The sequence below is a fragment of the Phocoena phocoena genome, chromosome 15, assembly GCF_963924675.1.
Source record: "Phocoena phocoena chromosome 15, mPhoPho1.1, whole genome shotgun sequence".
Lineage (NCBI taxonomy): Eukaryota > Metazoa > Chordata > Mammalia > Artiodactyla > Phocoenidae > Phocoena > Phocoena phocoena.
In genome coordinates, this window is record NC_089233.1 from 71,752,972 (window position 1) to 71,765,408 (window position 12,437).

Sequence of the window (12,437 nt, forward strand, 5' to 3'; positions counted from 1 at the left end):
CGGCGCTGAACCAAATGGCCTTGCGTACTTTTATCATACCCACTTTGAGAGGTGAGGAAAGGACCCCAGGATGTGTGCCCAGTTATGTGTGGCAAGGTTGATACCCTACAGTGACCTGCAAGGCCCCAGCGAGGCAGGGTTTACAACACTTTCAACAAGGAGGGAAACGGTCTATCTCTGTGCCGTCCGACACGGTAGCCATGGGGCCCTTGCCATGTGGCTCCTGTGACTGAAGAAGAGCACTTTTAATTTAATTTCAATTCATTTCCATTTAAATTGCCACGCGTGTCGGGACTTCCCTGGTGGCGCAGCGGGTAAGACCCCGCGCTCCCAATGCAGGGGGCCTGGGTTCGATCCATGGTCAGGGAACTAGATCCCACATGCATGCCACAACTAAGAGTTCGCGTGCCACAACTAAGAAGCTGGTGAGCCGCAACTAAGTTACCCGCCTGCCGCAACTAAGACCCCGCGCGACCAAATAAATAAATATTAAAAAAATAATAATAAAAAAATAATAAATTGCCACATGTAGCTAGTGGCTCCCACATTGGCAGCGACCTGTCCCCTTCCCACCCCTGCACTCTCTCCGGCCTCTTATACTACTGTCTTCTCTCAGTCCACGTCAGCCACGCTGATCTCCTTGCTGCTTCTAGAACATTCCAGGCACATGCCAACCTTGGAGATTTTTCCTGACTCTGCCCTCTACTGGGCTGCTCTTCCCCCAGGTACCCGGTTGGCTAACTGATTCAACTCCTTCATGTCACATATTTAGAAAGGCAACCTGCCCCCTCCCATGTGCTCTAAAATTTATTTATTATGTCTGCTGTGCTGTCTCCCCAGATAGAATGTAAACTCCATGCAGGCCAGGATCTTGAAGTTTTCCTCCCTAAGTGCCTAGAACACTCCCTGGCACACAGTAGGTGCTCAGTACATATTTGTTGAATGTGATTGAAAGCTTAACTGAGTCAAATGGAGGGTGCCTCCCCTTACGAGATGTTGGAGACCTAACATCAGTCATTCAGCAATGCTTCCTGAGCCCCACATACGTGCTGGGTGCCATGCTGGGTGCTGCCACCTGGCAGTGAACGCAGCCGACAGGGGCGCCATCCTCTGGGAGTATACAAAGTAGTCGGGAAGACAGAATGAGTAGGGACAATTGTCGGGGTGGCAGGTGAGGCCAGGGCACACAGGAAACATGTAACCGGGAACCCAGACTAGGAAAGAGCTCAGAGCTTCCCTGAGGAAGAAACATTTGAGCGGGGTGAGGCCTGATAAACGAGGTGCTAGCAAGATCAAGAGTAAGGGAAAAGCATCTTAGGCACATGGAATAGCACGTGCAAAGGACCATGGGCAGGAAAGAGAATGGCCCTTTGGAGGAACTGAGGCTGGAGGTGAGTGATGGGGAGACTGGCGTGAGATGGGGCTGTTGTGGTAAGCTTGAGCCAGACAGGAAGGGTCTTAGGGGCCAAGGCAGGGGAATCTGAAATTTCTCCTAAGGGCAGACACCCCTGCTGCCCACATCACAGCCCCTGAGTCTACCCCCACTTTCACCCATTGCTTTGCAGGACAGTTCCACGTACAGGAAGATGCCCTGGTACTGCCAGTGTCCCACCCAAGCTTCCTGAGTTCTACCCAGAGCCTGCTCTCAATGCTGCAAGAGGCCCCTTCACCCCGACCCCAAGCACAAGCACACCCGGAAGTGCAGTGGATTTATGCCCCTGGGGGAAATCTTCAATGAGCAGGGGACTGGAGCCAGTGGATAATGCTTTGCCCACCTACCACCCCCGCCCCTGCTCCATCCTCCAGGTGCACAATCTCGGGTGTGTTCTGTACCGAGGTCGCAGCCCAGCCCAGTCCCTGTGGCTGCCGTGACGCCTCGATAACACATATTTATATTGGCTTTTCCTTCTTCCCTGTCTCACTCGACCCATCCACTCCCTCTCACCTCCTCCTTCCTGGTGTCACTTCCCAAATCAACTTCCTGCACCCAAATCCTTGTCTCAGGCTCTGCTTTCAGGGAAAACCAAACTGAAGACGCCATGAAGGTTTTGCTTACTAGAGTGGTGTGGTCACGCTTAACATTTTAAAATCTCACTCCAGCTGTTGCATGGAGAGTTTAGGGCAGAAAGAGCTGATAAGGGGCCCTCACAGTGGGGCAGTGTGAGGCACTGGTGGCCAGCTCTGGGCTGGAAAGAAGAGGCTGGAGATTCTAAGGGATCCTTGGTTGCCCCTCAAGCCCAGACGCTCGGCAGCAAGGAGGGGTGATGTAGAGGCTTGGCCTCCGCCAGCCTGTCAGCAAGAACCAGCCTCGCCAATTTCCATCCCGCAATCCCCACCTGGCTCCAGAGACCGGTTACAAAGGCGCTATTTTTAGAGAGCTGGGTGTTTACTTGAAGGATTTAAAGACTGGGCTTTATTTTTAACTCCTCTCCCAATGGCAGGGACCCACTGGTGTGGACTTAGGAAGTCAAGTGGAAGTTGGACTGGGCTGTGGAAACCCAGGGGAGGGAAACAGCCTGCACTTGGGGAAGGACAAAGCTTGGAGGAAATGCCTGCTGGCCTCTCCGAGTTCCACCCGCCTGACTCTCCGGGTAAGAATGATGATAAAACTGGCCTCTCCTTACCGAGTACCGAGACCATGTAAAATCCTCCACACACATCATCTCATTTAGTCCCCATTCTACAGACGAGGAAAGTGAGGCTCAGGAAGGACCAAGGACACAAGGCTGGCAAGAAACAGGGGGATTCAAACTTCAATTTCTCCACCTCCCCATGCTTTCAACCACTCTGCCATACAAAAGGATGGCCAGGCACCAAGGTCAAGGCACGGAATATCAGACTGGCAGAATAGTAACCTGAAATGTCGGAGCTCAAAGACTTTCTCTTCCAGCAGTGGTTAAGGGGGTAGAGTCCAGATCAGAGAATTTGAAGCCCTGTTGTATCAGTTACTTGGGGACTTTGGGCTAGTTTCCTCATCTGTGAAATGGGTTAATATAATAGATAGCACCTCCCTCATGAGGCCTAAATGAGATGATGCATATAAAGGGAATCAGCACAGAGCCCGGTACCCAGTAGTGAGAACAGGGCCCTGACCTGTGCCCGGCCCCCTAAGTGCTTGATCCTCTCATATGCCCAAGAATGGACCTCTCATGATCCCCATCTTAGAGATGAAGAAATGGAGGGACAGAAAGTTTGTGGGGAAGTCACTTGCCCGCAAGGCTAGCAAGGGTCCAGCACCAGAAGGCAGGCAGCCTGACCCTGAGTCTGAGGCCTCAAGCGCTTACCCTATGGTCCCCACCATTATTCTCACTGATACCGTTATCCCAACACCCTGTGTCCAGGCCCTTCTGGTGATGACCCCTGAGTCCCTGGCACTGCTGGGGCTCAGCTCAGGTGCCACGGTCAGGGCCAAGCACTGGCTTCACATGGTCAGACCTTCCACTGGGACATGGGGAAACCCTGGCATTGGAGGAAAGGGGAATTTTTCTCGCAAAGGTGCAGGCTGTTTGCCTGTCTGTTCTCTGCTGTTTAGGCTGAAATATCAAGCTGGAAAGGTTCCAGAGTCAGACTGAAAGCACAGTTTACAGGGCTGGGGGTGGGGGAGACAAAATGCTCCTTTCTACCTCCCGGAGACCTGTCCTCTTCCGGGATGACCTAGTAAATGTGACCCCGAAACCAACTGAGGTTTCAGAAGAGCCTCCCACACTCTGCCCCCTGGCCACGCTCCTCTCTCTGGGTCACTGCCCCTTTCTAGGCCTCAGTTTCTCCATCTGTAAAATGAGCACATTGGGCCATGTCCTTTGACCGGCTTTTTCTGAGGACTGATGGGAGTGATGCTGTCTTTTCTCTGCTCCTCCCCTCTCCAAGCTTGGAAGGCCTGCCTCCCCCCAAAACACTGTCTCACAGTTCGAATATCTCCCTGCTGCCAGGGACCCAGGCAAGATCTTCTCTCTCCATAGACCACTCGGCTCAGAGGCAGCCTTAGAGTCACAGCTGCCTCATGTATATCATGAGAATCCGGCTCTGACAACTCAGGAAATTCCATTCATCCCAGTCTTCGGTCTCTGGGAACAAAGGGATTTTGTCCGTCTGGCAATTCTTGAAGGACAGATGTGATGGGCGGCAGGAATCCGGGGCTGGGGTCCTTCCCAACATTTTGAGGCCACCCCCTGAGAGTTTAATCCCCCCCTGATGGAACCGCATATTCAAGAACCTCTGGAGGTGAGCCAGAAACAGAACAAGGAAAAACTTTTGCCTCTGTGGGCCTGGGCAGTTGACGGTGATCACTGGGTTCACGGAACACGTGACTGTCCTCAAACAATTTGGCAGAGATGCAAAAGGATGATAATCGTGGTATTGGTGGTGGTGTGAGGAAAACCGCGCTCACACAACTGTACGTTGTCGAAGGGGGTTATGAATTTGGTGCGGCCCTTTCGGAGATTAACTGGGGTTCTGCTAATAATTAAAATGCACATTCTTTTTGACTCAGCAATTCCGCTTCTAGGAATTTAATCCATAAAAGTACATCTGTGCAAGCAAGGACAGGCAGAGACATGGGGGCACCACAACAGGCTAGTGACTTGACACGCCTTGCAACAATTATTCTTAAATATCTATTTAAAAAAATAGGGCAGTGGGACCTTTGACAGGGGTGATTTGGATTTTTGCTTGTTTGTGTTAATCCACTCAAGAGTACCACAGACCTTGTCAGGGGAGACCACAGAATCTACATTTTGACCGTGAACGTCAAGAGTCAGTCCCTTGCCAAGACCTGGGCTAACGGCATTATGTTCCCAATGCATTCTGCTGATGCTCAAATATCCCTGATAGGATGAGGTACCTGGCTGAGCCATCCCTTTAACCAGCTTCACGAGCAAGAATATGGGCCGAGGATGTTCACTGCAGCCTCGTCTGTCATTGTAAAAACATGAGATGGTTTCAATCTCCATCAAGAGAGATCTGGCTAAATAAATCATGGTACATCCGGACTGTGGAATATAATGCAGTTGTTAAAAAGATTAAGGCAGTACGTGCACAAGATGAAAAGATCTCAAAACATATTAAGTTTAAAAGCAAGCTGAAGGGCTTCCTTGGTGGCGCAGTGGTTGAGAGTCCGCCTGCCGATGCAGGGGACACGGGTTCGTGCCCCGGTTCGGGAAGATCCCACATGCCGCGGAGTGGCCGGGCCCGTGAGCCACGGCCGCTGAGCCTGCGCGTCCGGAGCCTGTGCTCCGCAACAGGAGAGGCCACAACAGTGAGAGGCCCGCGTACCACAAAAAAAAAAAAAAAAAAAAAACACAAACCAGAATAGGTAAATGGAAGGATGCTATAAGTGAACTGTTAACAATGGTAACTTCAGAGGTGCAACAGAGGTAGAAGTAGAAAAGGGGTTTTATTGCTTTTTATCTTCTATTATTCTGAATTTCTTTAAATTTTAGCACGTATGTTTTTCTGAACAATGTAAAAAAAGAAAAAGAAAAAAAAGAGGAAAGAGAGAAGTTCACTATCTCAAGTGGCAGAAACTGTCCTGGATAAGATCAGACTCTGGGGCCGGAATTATAGTTCCATCACTTACTAGCTATGTGACTTGGAGCATGTTTTAACAATCTCTGTGTGCCACAGTTAGAATTAGATGAGTGAATTTAGCTAAGCATTTAGAACAATGCCTGCTGCATAGTAAGTTCGAAACTCCTTAACCTGGCATTCAAAGCCGTCCTCACCTGGTGCTAGTCTGCCTTCCCGGGCTCATCTCTAATCTCTTTCCCCACCCACACCAGCCCTGCCAATGACTCATGGCTCCCAAAACAAACCACACACATTCCTACCTCTGTGGCTTTACCTGGAATGACCTTTCTCTCCCTCGTCTCCATCTGCAAACTCCTAAGCAGAGTCACCCATCACCTGCAGGGAATCTCCCAGACCACCTCTGGGGCAGTTAGTAACTCTTTGCTCACTTGTCCCTCTAACCCACCACTGACTGTGTCAAATCCCATTCTGTCTTGGCCACTAGGCTGAGTCCCCAGAGGATGCTGGCCATGCTGATCCACTGGGTGACCAATGCCCCAGCACAAGCCTGGCCCAGGGTAAGTGCTAATCAGTGTTTGTGAAAGAAATCCAGCCAAAGGTCAGATCACAGTTAAGACCATTCTCGAACCAGATCTCCTGGCTCTGGGGTCTCAAGTCGCAGTTCTGCCATTACTCAGAGGAATGACCTTGTTTGAGATACTTAACCTGTCTGTGCCTCAGTTTCCTCATCTATAAAATGGGAATAATAGTACCTTCCTCATAGGGTTGTTTTGAGGATTAAGTGAGTTAATATATGTAAGGTGCTTAGAATCCTTCTGGCTCCTAGAAATAAGGACTACCTGGATTGTTGTTAAATAAAAATTAAACAGGCTCGAACATGGGCAGTTACCTAGACCTACCTTGACCTAGCCTAGGGCCAGACCCTCTTCCCCAGGATGGTCTGCACACCCTGTAGGTGCTGGAAATGGGCATTGGCAGATGTGAAGTCGCAGCTTGAAATAGCATCAGACCATTCTTCTTGTTGGTCAAGGACAAACCTCAGTCAGGTGCCTACAGGTCTCTCAGACCTGTCAATCTCTTGTCAATGTCTCTTTTTAGCAAAAAGAAAGCAGTCTTCAGGATTAGAATCTTTGGAATTAATAGTTTGACCTTAGACTTAAATAACATCGTTCTGCTTTCAGAACTTCCCGTGCTATGGGTCTCTCACTTTCAACAGGGAGTCGAAAGTCTTCCTTTTCAATAGTTGTACATATTTTGAAGTAAGTTGATTTAAAGATAGAGATTAAATTGGAAAGCAGAGGTGATACATGGATATAGCAAAAATTGGGACTCTGGCAAGCACAAGATGCAAGTTTGGGAAACAGTTGTAGGGACTGTGAGAGAAGACAGAGGCTTCCCTCGGGGTGATATCATTCTCAGGGAGACTCAGATCAGTACAAAATGATTCATCGAAACCGGATTCATTGTAACAGCGTATATCTCCTTGCATGCCTTCAAAGCAAAATCCATTTACATGGGCTATCTCTTTTACTCTCTGCAACAGTACTTTGAAAGAGAATTAACATAATTCCCATTTGACTGAAAGGGAAAGTGAGACACAGGAAGGTGAGGTAACTTGCTTAAGGTCACACAGCTTGTAAGTAGCTGAACCCGGATTCAAACCTGGGTCAGTGCAATGCCATAACCCAAGCTCTTAGCTACTTACCCAAGAAATTCACCTCCCAGCAACTCACAAAGCCAACTCTGACCCTGCATTCAACTTGGGAATTTCCAGGGTCAGTCTGGGCGTGTGTCTGTGTGTGGGGAGGGGGGTAGTTTGAAATGGGGGTGGGGAGGTGTTAGAGCAGAGGACAGACCAATTCAGGGGGCCCTGTTTTCAGGGCCACACTGATGCCACCCTGGTCAAAAACCTGAGATGTTCCAAGCCTCACACCCTGGGGCAGCTGAGATCTCCTGCAGGCCAGCCCCTGCCTCTGGGCAGGGGCACAGGACAACAATAACAAGAATCCTAGACAATGACAAGAGAAGCTAACATCCACTGAGTCCTGCTTCCAGCCCTGTGCTGAGTGCTGCATATACAGTCTCTGATTTAACCCTTGTGAAAACGTTTTGAGGTAGATACCATGATTCTCCTTTTAGACATGAAAGAATTAAAGTCTGGAGAGAAGATGAAATTTAACCAGCAAGAGGCAGAGCTAAAGCCCCACTCTGAACCACTCCCTGTGCTCCTTCCAGAAGGGAGCCATTTATCAGGGTGTTGTCATGACAACCAGAAAAGTTTAGCCACCTCCCCAAATATCCCAGCTTCCCTCCACAGCCCAGTATCCACGACCTTAAAAGGCATTACAAAAAGAGTTCGTAGTCACAAAATCAGGAACCATGAAGCTAGCTCCCCCCTTGATCACTCAGTGACTATGGGTATCTCTTTGTCCTTTTCTGTACCTCAGTTTCCCCATCTGGTCAGTGAAGGAGTTGGACTATCTCCTTAGGGCCCTGAATGGGTCTAGAGCAACACTGTCCGAGAAAAATATAACATGAGACACACATGTAATTTTTTTTACTTTTCTAGTAGCCACATTCAAAAAATTTAAAAGAAACAAGTGAAATTAATTACAATGATACATTTTCTCTAACCCACTATATCTATTTATGATTTTTTTTTTTTTTTTTTTTTTGCGGTACGGGGGCCTCTCACTGTTGTGGCCTCTCCCGTTGCAGACCACAGGCTCCGGACGCACAGGCTTAGCGGCCATGGCTCACTGGCCCAGCCGCTCCACGGCATGTGGGATCTTCCCGGACCGGGGCATGAACCCGTGTCCCCTGCATCAGCAGGCGGACTCTCAACCACTGCGCCACCAGGGAAGCCCATAACCCACTATATCTAAAATATAATCATTTCAACCTGTAATCAATATAAAAAATTATTACTAGGTTACTTTACATTCTTTTCTTACTAAGTCTTTTTTTTTTTTTTTTTTTTGGCTGTGTTGGGTCTTCGTTGCTGCGCACGGGCTTTCTCTAGTTGCGGCAAGTGGGGACTGCTCTTCATTCTGGTGTGCAGGCTTCTCTTGTTGCAGAGCATGGGCTCTAGGCATGCTGGCTTCAGTAGTTGTGGCGCACGGGCTTAGCTGCTCTGCGGCATGTGGGATCTTCCTGGACCAGGGCTCGAACCCTTGTCCCCTGTATTGGCAGGCAGATTCGTAACCACCGCACCACCAGGGAAGCCCCTCTTACTAAGTCTTTGAAAGCCAGTGTGTGTTTCACATTTGCAGCACATTTCAATTCACATGAGCCACATTTCAAGAGCTCGACACACACATGCGGCTAGTGGCTACCATATTGGACAGCACAGATCTAGAATCATTTTCAATCCATCGCCCACTTTAGGGGATGAGACTTCTCAGCTTTCCCCTTCTCCCTGGGAAAGCTGTCCTGATCCTAGACTTTGAGCTGATAGCTTCCATGTAAGTCCAGGACAGGGAGCCTGAGGCCACAATAGACAGAAACCCTAGGCCTGCCTGGGCCTGAAGGCTGCTGGGAAGGCTTTCTGTTCTCTGCAGCCCGAATACTCACCAAAGCTCCCAGGAGAAAGACAACCCTGCTTTTCCTCCTAACCCGAAGATGACCTTAATTGGAAATTCAATCTGAGTTTAAAACCGAGTCAGGCAGCTGCCCCCCACATGCCACCAGCCCCGTGGGCATCCAGGATGAGGAATCCAAATCTCCCCTACACTCCCCTCCCAGTGGCACCGCGTGGGGGAAGCTGGCACCACCTTCTCACTCCAGAGACTCAGTGCCCAGCTGTGGGCTTGGCAGCCTTCTTGGAGGCAGCTCTACACCTTCACGTTCAAGGGCACAGCCTTGGCAGGAAGGACAGGGAAAGCAAAGGGGCAGAGAGGGTCAAGAGTTTGCCCCCAGCAGGGGAGAGCTTGGGGGAATCCCTCCTTCTCTCCAAGCTTCCATTTCCTCACTTTTAAAAGCGAACATGTTAAATGATGGCAATGACTGCTTTTATTGCTGGCTGCTCTGTGCCAGGCATTTTACAGGCATTAGCTCATCTACTCCCCCAAAAAACCCTAGGAAGAAAGAAGATCCAGGGTTCAGAGTGGTGAGGCAACTTGGGCAAGGTCACATAGCAATTCAGTAGAAGAGCCAGAATTCTAACTCTTGGTCTTCCAAATCAAGAGCTTCAGCTCTTACCTAATCTAAGCTCTGCTGTGTCCCAGGGTGGCCCCAGACAGTCCTGGCTTACACCTGTCGTAACTATATACACTTGGCATAATAATTTTAAACGTTCCATTTGGAAGAAGAGACAAATCTTCCGTACAGAAGGATTCCAAATAATGTATGTGGAGACTTCCCCCTCCAAAAGGTAGAGCTTAATTCCAGACCCTTCTCTGTCCTGAATGTGGGCTGAACTTGATGTCTGTGTTCCAAAGATTAAATTAGGGAAAGGGGAAAATGGTAACTTTATAGTAGAAGAAGCTGGCAGACACCACCTTAAAGTCTGGAGTTTAGGTAACAGTGAGGTATGAATGTTGGCTTTGATGAATGTATTGCTGTAATGAAAGAAGTTAACATTAGAGGAATCTGGGCGGAGAGTATATGGGAACTCTGTGTACTATCTTTGCAACTTTTCTGTAAATCTAAAATCAGTACACCATAAAAGTGTTATTTTTTAAAAGTGCCCCCCTTTTACTCATAAAAGTGTCGACAATAAATTATATGATCGCCTGGTCACAAGCCTGGATCTGCCCCTAACCAAGAAGTCTTAAGAAAATTACCCACACCTTCTTTCTGCCTTAATGATACTAACTACGCATACGTTCATGACAATTTAAAGTTTACAAAGTTTAGAGTGGGAAAACGTGCTGGTTAAAGCTTTGGAATCAGAAAGCCAGGGGCTGAAGCCCTGGTTCTCTCACTCGCTTGTCAGGTGGGCTAAAACATATTGTCTTCCTTCTCTGAGCCTCAGTTTCCACATCTGTAGAATGAATTCATCGAAGGACGACAATGACTAGTAATATTGATGAAGTCCTTGCTAGGTGGCCAGCACTGTAGTAGACAATGTGATCTGCTACCCAGTCTCCCCTTCAGAACCAAGGATTTATTTCTCCCCTCCCCCTGCCCCCAACCCAGCTGCTCAGACTGCTGCCCGCTGTCAGTCCTGTCCAGGGATTGCCCTTGGCTGAGGAGAGCCATCCAGCCCCAGGTCACGCCCCTTTCTGGACGTTAGCCCGCATCCAGTGCAGAAGGTGTAAAGATCCGGCTCCCTCACTTCAACTTGGGATAACTTTGAAGGTCATCTGCACTGCAGGCTGCCCCTTGTGGTCGGCTGACGCATTGTGGAGACTGCACGGCAGCCCAGCATCTCCGTCCGCCCAGTCCTGCCGCCTTCCCTTCGCCACAGGTGCTGATCCTGAGAGGGCTCCTGTAAACTTCCCGCACACTAACCTCCATCTCCAAGTTGGCTTCCAGGGGAACTCACGCCATGACAGGGCTGTGAACCACTGGACCTGCACTATGTTTCTTAACTCTCAGACCAGCCCCATTTTTATAAATGAGACAACTGAGGTTGACTTAGCCAAGAACATACAACTAAGCAACGGTGGCACCACAGATGGGGAAACGGAAGTTCAGACGGGCCAACTGATTTGCCCAGGTCTGAGCTAAAAGATGGTAGGGCCAAGATTTGACCCTCGGTCTGCTTAATCCTGAAGACCGCAGTGCGAAAGCCTCCAGCCCAGTTCGTTCTGAGCCGCCAGCAGGATTGCTACAGGCACTGGGACAGGCTAGTACCTGTCACCACTGTCCTGCCACACGCTCTGCTGTCCCCGCAGCTCAGCCACATTTGCAAAATGGGAATAATAATAGTACCTACCCCCTCACGATCTTGTAAAGATTAAATGAGTTAATGGATGTAAAGACCTCAGAATGGTGACTGGCTCATAGGAAGCCCTTTATAAGTATTAGGTTAAAAGAAAATCACATAAGCAGCGTAAAGTTGCAACTGTGAGATGTTCTAAGAAGACATCCACGCAGCTGAGTGAGAGGTGGCCTGAGATGGGGGGTTGGGCCTCATTAGCTCTCTATGGGGGTCAGGCTTGACCTGAGCTCTGAAGGAGGAATAGACACTAAGGGGGCAGCAAGAGAAAGGAAGAGCAGTCCAGGCAAAGGAACCAGGAGGAACAAAAGCCTTCTGACAGGAAGAACCAGAGAAGGATAATAAAAGGCCAGTGCGACTGGTACAGAGAAAAAAATCCAGATCCAAGGAAAGGGTGGTAGAAAATGAGGCTGGATAGGAGGGGAGGAACCACCTACGACCTGGCCACTAGCTACCTGGGTGATTTGGGACAAGCCACCATATCTCTCAATGCCTCATTTAGCTCATCTGTAAAATGGAAATAAAAATAGTACCAATATTATAAAACTGTTAAGGAGACTGAATGAGTCAATACCTGTAACCACTTAAAATAGTGCCATGCACACAGTAGGTGTTATAAATCTTTGAAGGCAACATTGGAACTTTTTCTGAAGTACAATAAAAAGACATAGAGGGGCCTGAATATGGATGAAAGGATAGGTACTGAATGGATGGAGGGTGGATGGATGCAGGGCTGGCGGATGGGTGGATGGAGGTGGTTTAGTGAATGGAAGGGTGGATGGATTGTTGGATCTAAGTATGGCTGGGTGATGAAGGCAGTTGGATGGATGCATAATGGATGGAGAGTTGGATGGCTGGGTAGGTGGGTGGGAGTGGATGTTGTTTCGGTGAATGGAAACATGACTGGGTAATGGGGTGATTGGATAAATGGAGGTAACTGGGTGAATGAAGGTAGCTGGGTGAATGGATGCATGGTTGAATAGGATGGCTGGTGGTTCAGTGGATGGGAGAAGTTGAGTGAAAGTGG

At 49.0% G+C, this 12,437-nt stretch overlaps 1 protein-coding gene across 1 annotated transcript in view; it reads right to left on the reverse strand.

Annotated features, from left to right (window-relative positions):
- JPH2 (junctophilin 2) overlaps positions 1 to 12,437 on the reverse strand; it is a 61,528-nt gene that overhangs the window by 23,912 nt on the left and 25,179 nt on the right. The gene's annotated exons all lie outside the window — the stretch shown is intronic.